General features: G+C 38.8%; 1 pseudogene; it reads right to left on the reverse strand.

The window, feature by feature from the left end:
* Positions 1-810: 810 nt before the first annotated feature.
* LOC147466002 (uncharacterized) lies at positions 811-1640 on the reverse strand (annotated as a pseudogene).
* Positions 1641-13075: the final 11435 nt, after the last annotated feature.

The following is a 13075-nucleotide window of genomic DNA, read 5'->3' on the forward strand; positions in this document are numbered from 1 at the left end:
GAACTATGATTTTACTGTGCTAGGAAAAGAGTTCATTAAAGGGAACTTCAAGGAGGGTTTTGCAGCGATGCGTGAGCTTTATGTGAGCTTGGAAAGGGATGGAATAATACCAAATTCTAAACCATGTGCTTGGAGTGTGGATTTAAGTGTGATAGATCTTCCTACAGGTTTCTTTCAAACCTACACTCAATGGTATTGTTTCTTGTTTTTTTGCATGCCTATAAAATTTAAGATAACTTTCAGGTGCCATCATTATTAGATCTGATGGCTTACCTGCTCTGAATGCATTGTCTGAGGATCATGTCAAGTGCTCTATTTTGGTGGCAAGCAGAATGATGGATGACATGGGGTGGATATTAGTGATTTGTCCACTTTCATCCATTTCTTTGGTGGAGCGTATAAGTTCACGTGCAGGCTTAGTGGTGGGATTGAGATGGATCTTAGATTGCTCATAGCCATACATGACATCTACAAAGTATACTCATCCATTCAAGGTATACTATTTGCTACTTTTATTATACGTAAAAGCATTACATATATAAGGTAGGTGTTGAAAATTAGGTGTTGTGAATTTCAAGATGATTGTCATTGTCTTGTTTAGGTGATCACATTTCTTGTATTGGCATTACATAAAATTGGAATGCAACCCTCTTTCAATATGGAAAGAGGAAATAAGATGAATTGACATCAACAATTTTTACACAAAAAAACACATATTTTAACATACATTGTAAATAGCTAAAAATCACAAAACACGCTATGTAACATGTGCATGCTGAAAGCATAGATAGATACAATAAAACTTAAGCATCATCTGTTTAGAATAGTTGAGAACTCACCATTCAAAAAACTTCCTACTTTGCTTGTGGATGGTGGACGGCCACCCTTCTTTCCAATAGTTTAAGCATTTTGATCATCTTTTTCCTTGAGTGCTTTTAATTCCTCATCTACCTTTTTCTTTTGATCAAGAGTCATTTCTTCCATGGACTCGGAATCTGATTTGCATTCCCCTTTCATATGTTTAAGATATGCCTCTTTCTCCTCTTCCAAAAACTCTCCTTTTTTCATGTCAAGCCAGCAAGGACAATGCTTACACTCCCAAGCATCCACCAAGATAGCTCCATCAAGTGAGCCATTCTCCCTAAATATGGTCGATGTAAACATACAATACGTGAGCGGAGAGATGATTGTCCAAGCTTTGCAAATGTCTAGCAAGCATTGTTTCTTTTTTGTAACCAAACGGTGCATCAAAAACCTACAAGTGACACATTCCAATCAACATCTTAACAAGCATCACTTAAAGAAGCTTTGATATAAATCTTAGACAAGTAAAACATATTTATAGACCAATCAACGTGAAGAGTTCTTCAAATCTACATGCTTACTTGGGGCGGTTCCTACATTCATCTCTTTTTGGAAGTCATAAAATAGCACTCCTCGGTACCTACTCACAATGTCACACCCATGGGAAGCTCTACTTTATTAGTGCCCGTAGTAGAATCCAAGACTTGTTTCAAAAGTCTAGTGGCATCTTCTAAAAGTTAATCCATCGATACCTCTTTTGCCAGCCAAGAAATGTATTGACGGTCTCCAAGTGGCATACCATAGCTTTGACAAAAAATTTCATCTTTGTCCAACATTTTTAGCATCCTCAATTTTAGCTCAATTGAAAATGAGGCGAACGAAATGGAGTACAACTTTTCAATAGAAATTTTGAATTTCTCATCTTCAAAAGGAAGCTTCCATAATATTTTGAACCATTCTTTTCTATTAGCAGGATTAACCACTGAGAGATTCTACAACAAAAACAAACAAATATTCTAATAAATTGAGAAACACATTCTTATCAAGTTTAAAACTTCGAAACTCACCCGTGTCATTTTCTTGTTGTAAGTCTTTATCACATTTTTTCGTGCTACAATAGTTGCCCTCAAATGCTCATCCTTCGATAAATTTGGAGGTATCTTGTTACAAATCAACTCATAATCTTTTTTCCACTTTCCCTACAATTAAAAACAAGGCATTAAATTTAACTCACTATAAAAATACATGGACAATAATTCAATGCAAAACCAATAATGTACATTAAGTTTTACCCCATAAACCAAACGACCGAGAATTGGTTGAGTAAGAGGATACCAACCTCTCTTTCCACTAATAGCCTCGTGTGCTCTTGTCCTTACAATAGACTTTTTCTCAGCTTCATCAAAATCTTGTGAAAATTTCTTTTCATCACAAGCACAGTGTACTTGTATGGAATAAATAATCTTTTAAATTGTTCTTAACTATGGCTTCTTCATTCATTCTGAAAATAAAATATAGCATCATACTCATTGCAATCAATTTGAAAACCAAGAAGGGAAAGAGAAGGATAACTCACATGTTCAATCTTTGTAGAGTAGCCACTAACTTGAGTTCATCATTTGGAGAAGGTACTATGAATTGAGCTTGAACTCGTATATGCATTCTTTTGTTGTTTTGATATATCTCATTTATACATTGCATCCAAGACGTTGTTCTGTGGTTGCCTTCCCAAACGAAGAACATTTTGTTGCTGAGATGTGACCACTTTTCATCCTTCTTCAGCTCCTCTTCAAACTCTTTGTTAACCAAGCTCCAATTTTTATCCCATGTTTCAACAATATTATCATCCACATCTTTCGTTGTTCCATCGGGCATATTAACAGTAAAATAAAACTACCCTTCATAACAAAGTACCCGTCATCTTCAAGAACTTGTTTAAGCAAAGAGAGGTCTTGTCTCAGCTCCCTCACCCTCTCATTGACCACACAATGAAATAAAGGAACAAGTAACATCATGCCATGATTCATTGTTATACTCTCTAAAAACTCTGAACCTTGTGATTTATTTAAGTACATGGGAATAACATCCTTTGAATCTTCTTCTTTCTTAGAAATTGCATCCTTTGTCACTGTGGGATCTTTGTTTTCACCACGTTTGACTTGACTATCGGGCTCTATGATCTCCACTTCCTGCTCAATGTCAACATCAACATCTTTGTTTTCCTTTTTTGTTGCTCCTTTGTTTGAGGTTCTACTTGCACTCTTTCTTTTTCCTAATGGACTTGACTGTAAATAAGAAAAAAATAAAAACAAATATTGATAGTTTTACATGTTCTTTGAAATGCATGTTATGGTTACCCCGATTTTTACAACGCAGTCACTATTCAACGTGATGCTTCTACTCATTTACACTTGAACTCTCTCTCAGACCGGATTTCTTGAGCTCTTGCCAGCAATGAGTTGGTCCTAACCTCTCATCTAAAATCCCCTAACTAGACTCTTTATTGAAGACCTTCCAACACTATCTCCTTTCTTTTGTTGGCCTATCTAGCTTCATGATACAATGTTTCCAGTACATTCTACAGCTCCCAGGTTCAAGTCTACACTCCCAGTTCAAGTCTACAACTCCCGAGTTCAAGCCTACACTCCTAAGTTCAAGCCTACAGCTCCCGATTTCAAGTGCAGAAGGGACGGCTCTGATGATCGAGTGCTTGCCACTTGGGAGACCAATGATGCCATCGAACATAATCCCTTAAAAGGTTCTCCTGCAGTGAATGATCCCTCCAGCTGTCACAACCTAAAAAAGCAAGCTGGTTTTCTATTGCAGCCTCAAGACAAGCTGGTCTATGTCCTATAATGCAGCCATTCAGTCATTCTGCAATTCTGGACATTTTTTATTGTAATGTATGTAAAAAGGCTTTACTTAGTAAACTTATACTACTTTATATTGGTACTTATCGTTGCTAGATACACAATACACACTAGGATCAATGCAATGAGTTCATATATTGTACCATATAAATTGACAAAATGATGCAGGTCAATGTGATGAATTCATATCTTGTACATAAAAATTGACAGAATGATGTAAGAGGAGCATATTTATACCATATAGACAAAATGATGAGGAATTTTCATTGAGACATAATGTGGAACAAAATTTTTCAAAAACTAGAAGAGAAAGAAGAATTTTAACTAAATCTACATGTGCCTATTTAGCTTGGGGATGCATTCAAAATGAAATAGACAAGTTTTTAAGTGTAGCTTCCCATGAAAACCACTCTCAAACTTTAATATTCAGAAAAGAAATAGACAAATGCTGGTGAGAGGGTCGGATTTAAGGCACAACTGCATATGATTGTGGCATGCCTTTCTAACAAAAGTTAGAACACACTCCTCTGCCCAATGTCGAGAAACATACACACCAAGATTTTCATGTAGAATTGAAGTAGTGCATGCGAGGAACCAGAACTTGACTTGTGGCATGCCTCCTGGCTAGAAGTTAATACCAATCATAAGAAGAGTTTAAACCAAAAGTCCAAAAGTCACTTGCATCATACGAGCAGTAATGTGTTTGCAAAAGGAACCGAACCTCAACTGTGGCATGCCTCCCTGCCAGAAGTCAATGCAAACTCTGCTACCCGAAAACAAGAATTGTCTTGTCCAAAATCTCATCTTAAGTTCATGCAAAAATGCAATTGCGAGTAACATGCGGAGCCTTTTGTGTTAGAAGCTCTCAACAGCATCCAAGCGCCAACCATCGTAGAATTTGTGGCTAATAATATTTTCAAAATAACATCATGGAAGGCAAAATTACACGACTACAAGAACACTCAAAGCCAAAGCCACTCCCTCAGCATTACATTCGCTAAATGTACCACTATTCGATACATAAGGCTAGCACATCTGCAAAAATAGAATTGTGCAGGGCAGGGCTGGAATCTCAAACTGGAGATAAAAATTTCTTGGCCTTCTGAACGGTTTTGCCAATGAAATCCATTTGAAGACCTCTCTTTTGAGCTTTTTCTCCTCTTTTGCAAAGGCCTCAAAAGGGTTTCGCCAGCAAAACCCATTGGGCAAGGCAAAGCAGTGCTTGTGTGTGTTTGAGAGAGAGAGAGAGAGAGAGAGAGAGAGAGAGAGAGAGAGAGAGTACCTTGCTTCTTCCTCGTGTCATGTTTAGAATAGTTTTTTCTTTGCTTGTGCTTTGCTTCGCCTGGAACTTGAAATGAGCTCTTTCAAGAGAGAAATGGGACTTTGTGCTTGTAAGCTTGGAACTTGAGCTTGGAACTTGAAACGTACTCCTTCAAGAGAGGAATGGGATTTGAACTTGAAACGTATTGTCAAGCGAGGAGAGAGAGAGAGAGAGAGAGAGAGAGAGAGAGAGAGAGAGAGAGAGAGAGAGAGAGAGAGAGAGAGAGAGAGAGAGATAGAGAGAGAGAGAAGAGTCTTAAGAGATTGTTAATTTTGTTGGAGCAATCCCTAGTGACATGAAAGAATATTAGAATGTGTGTCATGAGTGTGAGGAGAGAATCAAGTGCACTCATTTAAAGCCTAACTCTTAAATGACTAACTGAGATGTTTTTTGTTTGATTCCAATTTAGTAGAGTGGGAGTTTCATGCAAAACTCTATTGAGCACATTTGGGTAGAGTGGGAGTTGTGTCATTCTGTTGAGTGGGAGTTTCCTGCAAAAAATTAATAGTGTTGTGATTAGAAATGAAAGGAATACAAAACAAGTAGAGTTTACTACACAAAATGGGGTCATTGAGGTCTCTAAGCAAGAATTGTCTCAATAGTATTTGAGTTTAGAGAAGATAGTATTCGGCTTCACCAGATCTTTGGAGTCAAAACAGATGGCTTGTCATTTGAAATGTCAACGACTAGACAAGGAGACATCACCATGTTTCAACTTGATAGCCAATTTGGAAGAACTTTTGTGGTGCATGGTAGCCTGACAAGCACAGTCACCTTAAAAGAAGAGCCATTTGTGCAGACATGTGCATTAAGTAGTCACACTTCAATTTTTAGTGTGATAAACATGCTCAAAAACCTTCCTGAACAAAACTCTCTTAAAGTAAGCTTCTCATCGGTGACAAAGATACAATAGGTTACAGAACTCCCAAACATATATGATGGGAATATATTATTTGAGTTGCCTTTCCAACGTAACAGGTTCCACAACTGGTGGAATAGAGAATAAGCTTGATGGACATGTTTAGATAGATGGGATTACAAGCGATGTTTTTGGGTTTCAAGGGACTGTAAGAAATAGAAAGTGTGGTGGCCACCTACAATGCATCAATCACCTATGCTCAGAATTTTTGCGATCACAAGAATTAAATGAGAAGCACTGGGTTGGGCAACTAGCTAAAATTTCCCCTGTTGGCTGCAGTACAAATGGGTTTGCGAGTTTAAAATGTTTCTTTTGCTCTATGTCACCCATGTGCATTTTTGAGTGCATGTGCAAGCTTATTTATTGTTTTCCTTCTATTGCTAAAAATATACAAATAATTAGAGCAGTTATGCATCTCGGGTATCACATGCACCATGTGGTAGAGGGTGTTAAAAAACAAGCAGTGGATGAGGTCGAGACAAGGGTCAAGGAGCTAGTTGCTAAAGACTGTACTGGGAGACCAAGGTCAATCCAACAAAAAATAGTGAAGGATATTGTGATGTAATCACTACTCATTGGAGACCATTCAAAAGGAAAGAGCCTTTTAGATAAATATTTGAGTGATTTGTTAGCAAAGTTGGCATCTTTGCTTGACAAGAGAAGACTATCACGATGGACAAAGGAGGCTTAGGTAGAGATACGTCAACCGGTGGGAGATTTTCAAGTTAAAAAGAGGATTGTTTGACTTCTTTCAGAGCATGGCCTTTCCTGGGCAGCTAGAATTTTCAAGATTTGATAGATGTCATATATTTAAAATGTCCACACAGGGGCCTGGAAATGTAGAACTTGTTAACAAAATGAGATCAAGAGGTGAACTTGGAAATTCATGGTTATGCTTTGATTTTGTGAAAAAATGCGTGATTGGACAACAATGGCTTGTCATGTTTACAATCCTTATGTCTAAGAAATGTAAACTATCATGATTTTGGGGATTTCAAAGTAGAAGATACACAAGCACAGTTGGAGCCTTCTAAATAAAGTGATGAAAAAGGAAGGATACAACAAACTTGAATTCAAAGGGTTCATGATTGAAGCTCAAGCAAATTGGCATGCAATAAGGACTATATACAATGGAGACCCAGACAAAGTTATGGTAGGCAAAGAAAGGTCTTGTTTGTTTCATTGGGAGCAAAGTTTGCAACAACATACAAAAAAATTTATACCCCCTTATAGCCAAGAGGAGTTTAAGCATAGGTGTAGACAATGGAGGGGAGCTCCATCTGAAGAAGAAGCTAAGATAGAGCTTGAAAAACTACAATCATGGCTAAGAAACAAGCATGCAGGCAAGACAGAGATCTCTATGCTTGAAACATGGTTGGTGTGGTGGCACGCAAGAGTAGCCCATTTGGGAGAATACATGATGCAGGTACATTTTTTATATTTTTTCTTTTTTGTTGTATAAGTTCTTTCACTAATTAATTTCATTGTGTGCAGCAGGCCATGGAGAGTGATGATAGGCATATGGTTCCAAGGGAAAACTTGGCAGAGTTGGTCCATGGTAGTTGGTTAGCTTCAAATGATGGTGTTAAATATGTCTCCTTGTATACTGCTTGTCAAGGAGATCTGAACACTATTCTCTTGCGACAATCAAGGTAGGACTCATTTCTTAAAGGTGAACACAAAGGGTGTGGGCCAGGACTACAAAAAATGAAAAATAGGAGAGCTTCAATGTCTTCAGTGCCACTAGCAGTGAGCAATGTTATTGATCTAACCAATGAGGCTACAGTGGAACTCAATATACGAGATGATGTAGGAATTTCATAATGTCTGTCTTTGCAAATCTCTACCACAATGCAAAGTAGTTAGATCTATACTTAGGATGCAAGTTGGAATATGTAGTAAGGAGATTTATAATAGTAAAAAAATAGTTCTAGAACACACAAACAATAATCAACAGCATAAGCACAAGCACAAACAACCTTGACAAAAGGAAATAGTACCCTCATCACGACTGTCATCAAAACCCATTCTAACAATTGAATTGTTGCTTCATTATATCCAAGTTCATCGCTGCATCCATGAAAATCATTAACATCATCATTGAAGGAACATAGGGAAGAGGTTGATGCAGTCACCATGGGCTAGCCCATTTGCTAGAGGTATTTAAATACCTAACAAAATTGTGGCCTCAATTACTATGCCTAATGTAACCATGGATGTTGGGGGTTGTAGCATAGCGCACAACCCACCGACATAATGTCAATCCGATGGATCGAAACCTGGCTAGTGCATGGAGTTGTGGATGCACCTAGTGTGATGGAATGAGGACTCAAGGGAGAGGGGGAAAGCAAGAAAGGCAAAGAGAGAAAGCCAAAAGAGCCATATCTACACACACTATTGAATTAGGGTTGCAAGAAAACACACACAGCTTGGAGAAGACAAAGTAAGCTCAAGGCACACAACAGAGAGTGTATTACTTAGTGTGCAGTGGAAAGATAAGTTAGGCCTAGAGTGATGGGCGTAATATACAATGCATGGGGGAAAAAAATTTCTAGTGATGGAAAAAATGCCCCTACGGTCCTAAGTGTTTTCACACACATCACTACCACATGTATATGGTAGCAAATCTCCCCTAGGAGTGATGCGGTGAATGAGAGCTGGCACATAGAGTATAGGGAAGTGCCATGCCCTAAGGACATGAGTAGTCCACAAAGGGGAGTAAGCCCAAAGCTTTGTGGAAAGCTTCAAGCTTCTCACGAGACAATGTCTTCGTGAAAAGATCTACAATGTTGTCATGTGTTGGCACATAAGCCAAGTTGATCTCTGTGGTTGAGAGCCTCTCCCTGACATAGTGGTAATGCCCCTCAATATGCTTTGTGCGAGCATGAAAAACTGGGCTCCTCGCAACTGCCAATGCACTTTGACTGTCAGTGTAGGTAGTGTTGGCAATGTCCTATCCAACACTCAAATCAGCCATAAGGTGTATGAGCCATACACACTCAATTGTAGCTGTGAATACTACCCTCGACTCAGCCTCACAACTAGAAGTGGCCATAGTAGTTTGCTTCTTGCTCAACCATGATATGCATGAGCTGATGAGCTGCCAAGTATGAAACAAAAACCACTTATGGACACTCGTGTGTCAAAACAACCAGCCCAATGTGAGTTCAAAAAAGCATGTAGTGTGGTGGCAATGATCTCCCTTGGGATAATACAAGCCAAGATGTAAAGTGCCACTCAAGTAGCAGAAAATCATTTTGACATCTTGCCAATGCTTAGACCCTAGGCTATGCATGAATCTGCTGACCTGTGAGATTGCAAACTGAATATCCAGCCTCGTGTTGCATACGTAAATGAGTCAGCCAACAGCAGTTTGGTAAAGAGTGACAACGATAGGATCAGCAGCATCATGAAGACTCCATTTCAAACCTATTTCCATGGGAGTGGCAATAGGTTTGCAACCTCAATTTCAAACTTACATAGCAATGTCTCTATGTAACTTTTTTGACACAAGGCAATACCACCATCACACTCCTTGAATTGTATACCCAAGTAATGATGAAGAAACTCCAAATCTTTCATCTTGAAAGTAGCATTCAAGTCAGCCTTAAATTTAGCAATATGTCTCTCATTTGGTCTAGTGATCAACAAAATCATCTACATAGAGAACCACAATGAGAAGTACATCACCCTCACGCTTTACATAGAATGTGCTTTCTGTTGGATTATTACAAAAGCCTCGTTTGACCAAATGAGTGTCAGCCTTCTCATACCAAGCACAAGGAGATTGCTTCAACCCATGCAAAGCTTTCTTACATTTGCACACTTTCTCCTCTTGTCCTTTCATGAGGCTGCATTACATAAAATTCCTCAAATATGTCATCATTCACGAAAGCAGTGACAATGTCTGACAAATGTACATCTCAACCAAAATGAGTTGCCAATGCACATAGAAAATGCACAGTAATCATACAAGTGGGAGCAAAAGTCTCTTTATAATCTATCTCTTTCTGTTGTGCATAACCTTTTGCAACAAGTTGAGCCTTATACACAAGAATATTTGGAAATTTTCTCACATAGGAAAACGGAGTCCTTTCCAGTGTTTTCCATACAAGGAATAACATCATGAGCTTTTGTTCGAGAGGCACCACATACCTAGCTAGGTACAATTGGGGGCAGGGGACCACCAGCCCCCCATCAGGCCAGCGGGCCGCTGTCCCTAATCGTACCTAGCTAGGTATGTGGTGCCTTTCTCACAGAAGCTCATGATGTTGAGGTAAGTCACAATGTGGGAATTATTGTGAGAATTTGTCCAAAACTTCTTGTGTATAGTGATCAATCTCACCATCTAGCTTGCGTTTCAACTTGTCAACCCACTTCGTACCAATCGCCTTTTTGTTAGAAGGAAAAACACATACAATCCATGTGTCGTTCTCTATAAGTGCATCATATTCTAATTGCATGGTAGCCATCCAGTTTTTTGGATTATATGCTTCATCAAAAGACAGAGGTTCCTCAACATCATGTAAGCTAGACACAGCCAAAGCATAACAATATGATGCATAAGATGCATGGTGAGAACCTGAACAAGTACGTATAGAAAAAGGATCATCCAATTTATTGTCACGCAAAGTATACACCAGCCATTTAGGCATACCTCTAGCCTGCTTATTCTCAGTCCTTTCCTCATCAAGTACATCATGTACATCTGCATCAGCAATAGGCTGATCTATAACATTTTCAGAAACCCCCATAGTCTATACATTTGCCTCATTGGAATTTACATTCAAACTTCCACCACTGAAAAGAGGCAACAAAGTGTCATAAATGTCATGTGAGCCTACATTACTGTCTCTAGTAAATGACAGAAAGGGTTGAATAGAATCTTCCATAAACACAACATCCTGTGAGACCAAGATACGTTTTGTTTGCAGATGATACAACTTGTAACCTTTTTCAGAGGGTGCCCATAGTACATTTTGAGACATTTTCAGCCATAGCCAAAAATTGGTTAAAGCACATAAATACTTCAGACTTTGCTTTAAGCGGATATACCCATGCATGCCTGGAGTAATCATCAATGAAAGTCACAAAGTAAAGTTAATTTTCCAAGGATGGAGTTTGCATGGGTCCACAAAAATCACTATTCACAAGCTACAACCTACATGTGGCCCTAACTAAACCATCCTTTGGAAATTTTGAACGCTGCATCTTATTCAAAATACAACCTTCACAAACATGTTTGATAGGTGCTTCAAGTGGCAGCAAAGAAGCAAGCATATCATATTTCTACCAAAGTTTTGCATCTAAAATATCCTTAGAATCCACAACTGCATTTGCAAAATTTTACCCACACTTGTCATATAAAGTGAGCTTATATAGCCCATGGCATAAAATGCTAGATGCAACAAGTTCATCACCGAAATTGAGATCATGTATTGTACATCTATCATCCACAAATTTGACTACAAGAGCAAGTCTGGCAAGTGCAGATATACATAAAAGATTCTTTTTTATCCCAGGTACATACAATGCATCAACAAGTGTGAGAAAAATTGCCATTTGCAGCAGTAAGCACAATCTTTTCAAATCCCTTGATCGGATAAGAGGCATCGTTGGCACAAGTTACTGAATTCCCATGAGGGACATCCTTGAGAGAGGTAAACAAGTCACGATGAGAGGTAATGTTCTTTGTAGCACCACTATCAAAGTATCACACTTGAGCATCTACAGCAACTGACAAACATGCATGACATTAGGATCATAAGTGCACTCTGCACTAAATCCCCATTCTGTATCAACATGAACATCATAGTCTCCTTTCACAGAAGACTCAACAATAGCTGCATTTGTAGTGGAACCAACATTTGCAATGGAACCAGCCTCTTTCTTCTTAACCTCTTTGGCCTTCAACTTAGGACACTGCTTGATCAAGTGATCATTAGCTTTACAATAATGGCAATGCATCTTGTTTTTATTCTTATCACCAGAATTCCCAGACGAATTGCTGCCATCAGAAGTGTTAGAAACAGGTGATTTACCACTTGCAGAAGAACCATGAGAAGTGGGTACATTGTTGTTACCACCTTTGGAAAGTGACTCTTGCAACAATAATGTGCATAATGGATCAAATTTGACACCTTCAGGATTTCCTTGGATCATAATATAAGTCTCCAAGTATTAGCAAAAGTCTGGTAAGAATCTGGCAAAAAAACATCAAGAACAGTATGTTCAAGGGAAGTATCAAAAATGACTTCACCTGCAGAAATAAGTTTCTCATTGATATCATTGACACCATTAAGGAAAGTGTCCATGTCATCTTCCTCATGCTTAATCTTTGACTCCACCTCTTTATGCAGCAATGCAGTTTTTGCCTCATTGCGACTTGCATAAAGAGTAGTCAGAATATTCCAAGCCTATTTTGCAAATTTTGCTGAAAGAATGTGGGGAGTACCAGTGCGCTTCATAGAAAACGCAATCAATGCATGAGCATGTGCATCTTTTACATCTCAATGAGCTTGCTCAGCCGTAGGCAAAACATCTCTAACAGCACCAATCCTTGCAGTAAGACCTACAACGTCCTCAACATTGCATGTATCCTCAGAATCACGACGTACATTAATGCCCTGCACAATGTTCCAAACTCCCTTTGACACAAGAACATGTTGCATCATATAAGACACATAGGGTAATTTTCCCCATCCAATCTGTTCTCTGCAGCAAACATCTTGAACACATCTATGTTGTTGTCAGCCATGATAAACGCTGCACCTGATGTTCAGCCATGATAAACGCTGCACCTGATGTGAAAACAACCCAAAAAGAGGAGAAAGAAAGCGAGAACAACACGTGCTACATAGCACAAACCATAGAAGACTGTAAGCGACATGTTATGCAAAAAATGGCATTGACAAAAAAAATTGCACAAAATGACCAAATAGCATGCGCAATACTCCTTGTAGTGGAAACGGAGGCCAAAATGAGTCCAAATCAAAAGTTTGAGCAAACCGATCTCTACAAGCTCACCCAAAATGTTTGTCAACTTGAGGATGCTTGCTAAAGCTCATAAAAATTGGAGAAAGTGAGCAGGCATGTGTTGGAGCTGCTACGACTAAGGTCGGACGAACGCAACGTGCTCTGATACCAATTGTTGGAATTAGG

This window comes from Adiantum capillus-veneris, chromosome 1 (genome assembly GCF_014529385.1).
Source record: "Adiantum capillus-veneris isolate H3 chromosome 1, ASM1452938v2, whole genome shotgun sequence".
Classification (NCBI taxonomy): Eukaryota; Viridiplantae; Streptophyta; class Polypodiopsida; order Polypodiales; family Pteridaceae; genus Adiantum; species Adiantum capillus-veneris.